General features: G+C 38.6%; 1 pseudogene; it reads right to left on the reverse strand.

Annotated features, from left to right (window-relative positions):
- Positions 1-3970: 3970 nt before the first annotated feature.
- Positions 3971-4547, reverse strand: LOC117027811 (60S ribosomal protein L9-like; annotated as a pseudogene).
- Positions 4548-5879: the final 1332 nt, after the last annotated feature.

Below are 5879 nucleotides of genomic sequence, written 5' to 3' on the forward strand. Positions count from 1 at the left end.
TGTCTTTAGTTTTCTGGGAAGACTGTGTCTCCATTGTTTCTTTGCCTTTTTGTTGTTGTCTATTATTTCTGTGTGGTGGTATTCTATGATGTTTCCCTCTGTTTCTTCTTTTATTACAGTATATATTTCAGTTCTGGATTTTTTTTTGAGTGGTTATCCTTAAGTTTATGTAAAAGAAAGTTTGATATTTAGAATATTCCATTTTCTTCAGCATGCCTACTTTCTCTATTCCCATATTCCGGTTCAGGCCTTTTCTCTCCCCCTTTTTATGTTTTGGTTGCCACAAATTGTCCCTGTTGATGGTGGTCGAATAGCCTCCTTTCGTATTTCTTATAGTGCAGGTCGTGTATTAGAAAATTCCCTCAGCTTCTGTATGTCTGGAAAGGTCTTTATTCCTCCTTCATATCTGAAGGGTATCTTTGCTGGGCATATTTTTATTGGCTCATAATGTCTCTCTTTCAAAAGTTTGAATATTTGGTTCCATTCCCTCCTGGCTTGTAGCGTTTCTGCTGAGAAATCTGATGATATTCTAATGGGCTTTCCTTTGTAGGTTACCGTCTTCTTTTCCCTGGCTGCCTTGAGGATTCTTTCTTTGTCATTGACTATAGACAGCTTCAATACAATGTGCTTTGGAGAAGGCCTGTTGGGATTGAGGTAATTAGGTGTTCTATTTGCTTCTTGGTTTCGAGGATCCAGTTCTGTCCACAGGTTTGGGAACTTCTCATCGACAATTTGTTTGAATATATTCTCTGTTCCCTTCTCTCTTTCTTCTCCTTTTGGTATGCCCATTGTTCTTATATTGCTCTTTCTGATGGAGTCAGAAAGTTCTCATAAGTTCTTTCATTTCTTTTAAGTCTCAAGTCTCTTTCTTCTTCCATCCATGGCATTTCCAGATTTCTGTCTTCAATGTCACTGATTCTTTCCTCCATCTGGTCAACTCTACTACCTAAGCTCACTATTTCATTCTTCATTTCGTCTATTGAGTTCTTAATCTCCAGAAGTTCTATTTGGTTCTTTTTAAAAATTTCAGTCTCTTTCGTAAAATGTTCGTGTTGTTCTTTGATTGTGTTTTTGAGTTCATTAAACTGCCTTTCTGTGTTTTCTTGCATCTTTTTGAGTTTTCAGAACTGCAATCTTGAATTCTCTGTCATTTAAGTCACATATTTCCATATCTTTAAGTTCATTTTCTGGGGACTTTTCACTTTCTTTCTGAGCTGTTGTTGCTTTGGTTATTCATGGCAATTACTGATTTATTATTTCTCTTCCTAGACATCTACAGGAGTGGGTTCTGCAACAGGATGATAGGAAGAGGTCTTTCTTTTGTTTTCCAGTACGTATTTGTAGAATGTTTTATTTTCTCTCCGACTGCAGCTTTTTTTTCTGTCTCACACTGTAGTGTTATGTTTTCTCTGCACTATTCCAGCTTCTCACACAATGGGGAGATTCCTGGAAGGCAGGCTTCTCCTCTGTTAACAGTTCACCTGGGTTGTAGGGCATTGCATCCGTGTGGGGATGCGGAAAGCTTTTGAAGTTCCTAAGCTCTTCCTGCACCAGATTCAGAGCCCGTGTGTTTCAGCATCTCTGTTTTACTCCTGGGGGGACCTGCCCAGATAGTTGGGGACGGGGCGGGTGGGTTTTGAGAGGTGACCCAGAGCAATGGTGGTGACCACCACCACAGCCAGTCCTGCTTCCATAGCTCCCTCTGCTTTGCCAGAACTAGTCGGGCTGCAAGTTCATGTCTGCGGAACACAGTTTTCAGAACTGCAAATATTCTTTTCTTTTGATCTGACACTGCTATTGTTCTGCTTCTAGCACTTGGGAGTTGGGGGCGGGGCGAGCTCTGGGAGGGTTAGGAGGGCATGGCTAGGCTCTGTGCCTAAGACTTCCATTCTCTGCTTGGCAGTAAGGGCTTAAACCACTGTTTTCACCTTTCTTCCCTCAGTCTTTACTCCAATGTCTCTGCCGTGAGCGTTGGGTTCAGCCATGTTATATGCTGTCCCCTCAGCCCTGTGGGCCATAAGCGGAGCCCTAGCAGTCTGAGTTCTTCCCTCTCCCGCAGCTTTGGTAGTTCTGGGATGCACTGAGCTCGGAGCACTGAGCTAGGTCTGCGTCGTGCACCCGCGTGGCTCTGTCTCCGCACTTCTCTCTTCCCTCCTCCACTGCTCACACAGTTTGCCCACCTTTAGGTGATTTCAGTAGTGCGTGTCTTAGTCTTGCCTGTCAGTTGTGCAGGGAGTCCTTTGTGGAGTTATAGTTGTTCAACTTGTTGTAAATTCCAGGGGAGATTTCAAGAGGCTCACCTCACTCCACCATTTTTATGACATCATTTGAAAAATGCTAATTATTTTGCTAATAACTTCTCTGTTTTCATTTTTTGGAACTCTTGGACCAATGCTGTATTTTTGTGGTTTTTTTGCTTCTCTATTTTCTATTTCTTTGTCTTTTTTCCTTCTGTCTGAGAAATTTTATCAACGTAATCTTCTATTGTAAGCTATTTTATTCAAATTCCCAAGAAATATTTGAATGTTTTTGTTTCATAGATAAAAAAACTGAATGTAATGTCTTTTATTACCTCTCTAAGTACATTAATGATGGTTTGGGAGAAGATTTTCTCTTTCCTACATCTTCTTCCAGTTTGTTTTGGTCTTTGGTTTTCAAATTAATGTATTTTATGGACTCAAAGACACTTTGACGTTTTGCTTTCTTGACCTTACAAGAAGGTCTCTATGAAATTACTTGGCACAGCTCTGTTGTGATGTCTCCTGGTTGACGATGATTTTACAATACCGTACAGTTGTAAGGTGTATCTGGATTTCAGAAATGTTCATTCAAAGATGTCAGACACTTGTGTCTTAGGATCAATGAAACAGATAAATATTTTATTCTAACATCTTCAAACATCCTTACCACTCTGTTCATAGTTTAAGAGTGGTTTGCTAAAAATCTGAGGCTCTCTCTGTATGATGGTGGTGGTAGTGGGCGGAAAGCTTTACTGACAGTAGACTTTGTTGTAAGGTGATTTGACTTGACTGTTTCATTAGGAAACCCTGTGATGGATTATTTTCTCTTGTGCTGGTTGGAGTCTCAAGAGAAGAATTTTTGAATCCTGTTCCTGGAGGATGTGAACCTGTTTACCAGCCTTCTTAGAGTCAGAAGGGGAAGGAAAGCTGGGGACCCAGATAATCAATGTGTATACTTCTCCTTTGTCCTTCTCTTCATACAGTACTCCTGCCCTCCCTTCTTCCTGTGTTTTCTAGTCCAGAGATATTCCGTTATCCCTCTCCAGTGGGGGTAAAAACCTCCAGGCTTCTTTCCTTTGTGGAGTTGGGAAGGAAAGGTCTGCTTTTCAAACAAACTGCAAATGAAGTCTTCCATTTTCAGCCCCATCTTTTGCTCCACTTTCAAAGGAATCTGGTGCTGAAAACTCTGGAGACCTTTGAAAGTCTTTGATGTGAATCAGGTTGCATCTTGGCTTTCCTTACTTTGGGTTCAGTTTTGCTAAATCAGTTGTTTCTCTTCCTTTACTTTCTAGTTCCAAAATTTTCTTTTCCCATTCTCACTGTTGTTTTGGGTCTGTGTTGTAAAAATTATTTTATTATTGCTTTGGTTTGGTTTGGGAAGGAAATAAAGGTAAGTATTGATGTTCAATCTGCCATCTTTAATGGAAAGTCCTCACTTATTATTTATCTCTAATTAAAAGATCTAAATTTAATTCAGAATACTTGGAAAATAATAAAAAATACAAAGGAAAATCATAACTCATAATCTTATCACCAGAAATCACCACAGTTAACATCTTTGCACATAAGTCTAAATACTTCTTTGTGATAAATTCTTAATTTTGGAAATGATGAGTAAACTAGTATGTACATTTTTTTTCCAACACAGGACTTTCATTGCATCTTTAAAATCACAAATAAGTCTGAGGAATCATCTGACATCTTGCTGTTGTAGTTGTACAACTTAGATTTTATTCATCAGCCTGCTGAACTCTTCCTTTTTCAGAAACATAGCTACCATCCCAAAATTTTCTGATAGCCTTGTTTTTAACTGTTGTGGCTTATTGAATCAAAGCAGCTGAATTTGATACAAGTTTAATATTATTTCCTTCAAGAATTGACTATCTTTCTGGGCTTGGGATACTGAACAAGCAATACCTGACCTCATCTGAACCTTGTGGATGTATTTTTCACCCAAGAAATTTCGAATTTCAACAAGAGAACCATTCTCCTGAGTAACCACGTTGATGGGGAAGTGAGCACCCACAGACGTCATCTTGTAACAGAAGCCCAGGGTAACCCCCTTGATCATGTTCTGTACTTGACTACAGACAGTGCGAACAGTGGCCAGTTCCTTTCTACTTCCCGACCATTTGTCAGCCTGGAGCCTCTTCTTTTTCTTCCCAAGGGGACTGGGCTCTGCACTGATGTGATTGAAGTCATTCCTCAGGGTGACTCTGGGGCCCTTCACAGTAACTGTGGTCCCTTCAGAGTGACGTCCACGTTTTCTGGAATGTCTGAAGTCTGAATGCTGAGAATGGTCTTCATTCTCACAGTAGATGCTGCAAAGAGAGAGCATGAACATTTTGAAGATTTTTTACATATATTGCCAAGTTGATCCACAGAAGAGTTATGACCATATATAATTCAACCAGCAGTGTAGAACATCTATTTTTTAAATTAATTACCATATTTTGCTGTGTATAATGCACTCTGGTATATAATGTGCACCCATATTTTTGCTCCAAACTTTTAGGGAAAAAAATCTTTCGTTTTAACTTTTTAATTCAAATTTTATTTGTTCACATTTAGGTACTTGTTTTTTGTATTATAAAGAAATTTTAGCATTTATTATTTAACATATGATGGTACAAGAAATTTTATGTAACAAATAATTACAAAACACAAGAACAGATACAAGGTACAAGAAATTTTATGTACCGGTAACAAATGTATGATATTTACGCATCTTAGAAGTCCAAAAACTCTTTGTCGCTGCAAGTTCGTCGTAAGTTCAACAAAACCAATTATCATATTCCAGGCTATTGTTTTGCATACGGATATCAGTAGTGATTTTTAGAGTTACACTTTTTTTTTTATTTGTAATAGCAAAATTTATATTGATATTTGTATACTAGCATAAATCAATAATGGGGCAAATAAACCTACATTTGAATAAAAATAGAAACAAATAGACCTCATTGGATGTCAAATTGTTTACATAATCGCACAGAAAATAATTCAAATAACTTTTTTTTTTTTAATTTATTTTTAATTTATTGGGGTGACAATTGTTAGTAAAATTACATAGATTTCAGGTGTGCAATTCTGTATCACATCATCCATAAATCACATTCTGTGTTCACCACCCAGAGTCAGCTCCCCTTCCATCACCATACATTTGATCCCCCTCCCCCTCATCCCCCACCCCTCAACCCCTTTACCTTCTGGTAACCACCAAATTACGTTCCCCAGATTAATTTTCAAGCCCGTGGCCATCCTATGGTCACCGATTGCCCTCCAATCCCCTCACCCTCCCCCCCAACCCCCACCCCTCCCGCCCATCTAGCAACCCTCAGTTTTTCCTCATTGTCTCCCAAACTGTTTCTGATTAGTTCATTCACTTATTCTTTTCTTTAGAATCCACAAATAAGTGAGATCATATGGTACTTATCTTTCTCTGTCTGACTTATTTCACTTAACATAATGTTCTCTAGATCCATCCATGTTGTTGCAAATGGTAAGATTTCTTTCTTCTTTATGGCTGCATAATACTCCATTGTATAAATGTACCACAGTTTCTTAATCCAGTCATCTACCGATGGGCATTTTGGTTGTTTCCATGTCTTAGCTATTGTGTATAGTGCTGCAATAAACATA

Source organism: Rhinolophus ferrumequinum, chromosome 9 (genome assembly GCF_004115265.2).
Source record: "Rhinolophus ferrumequinum isolate MPI-CBG mRhiFer1 chromosome 9, mRhiFer1_v1.p, whole genome shotgun sequence".
Classification (NCBI taxonomy): domain Eukaryota; kingdom Metazoa; phylum Chordata; class Mammalia; order Chiroptera; family Rhinolophidae; genus Rhinolophus; species Rhinolophus ferrumequinum.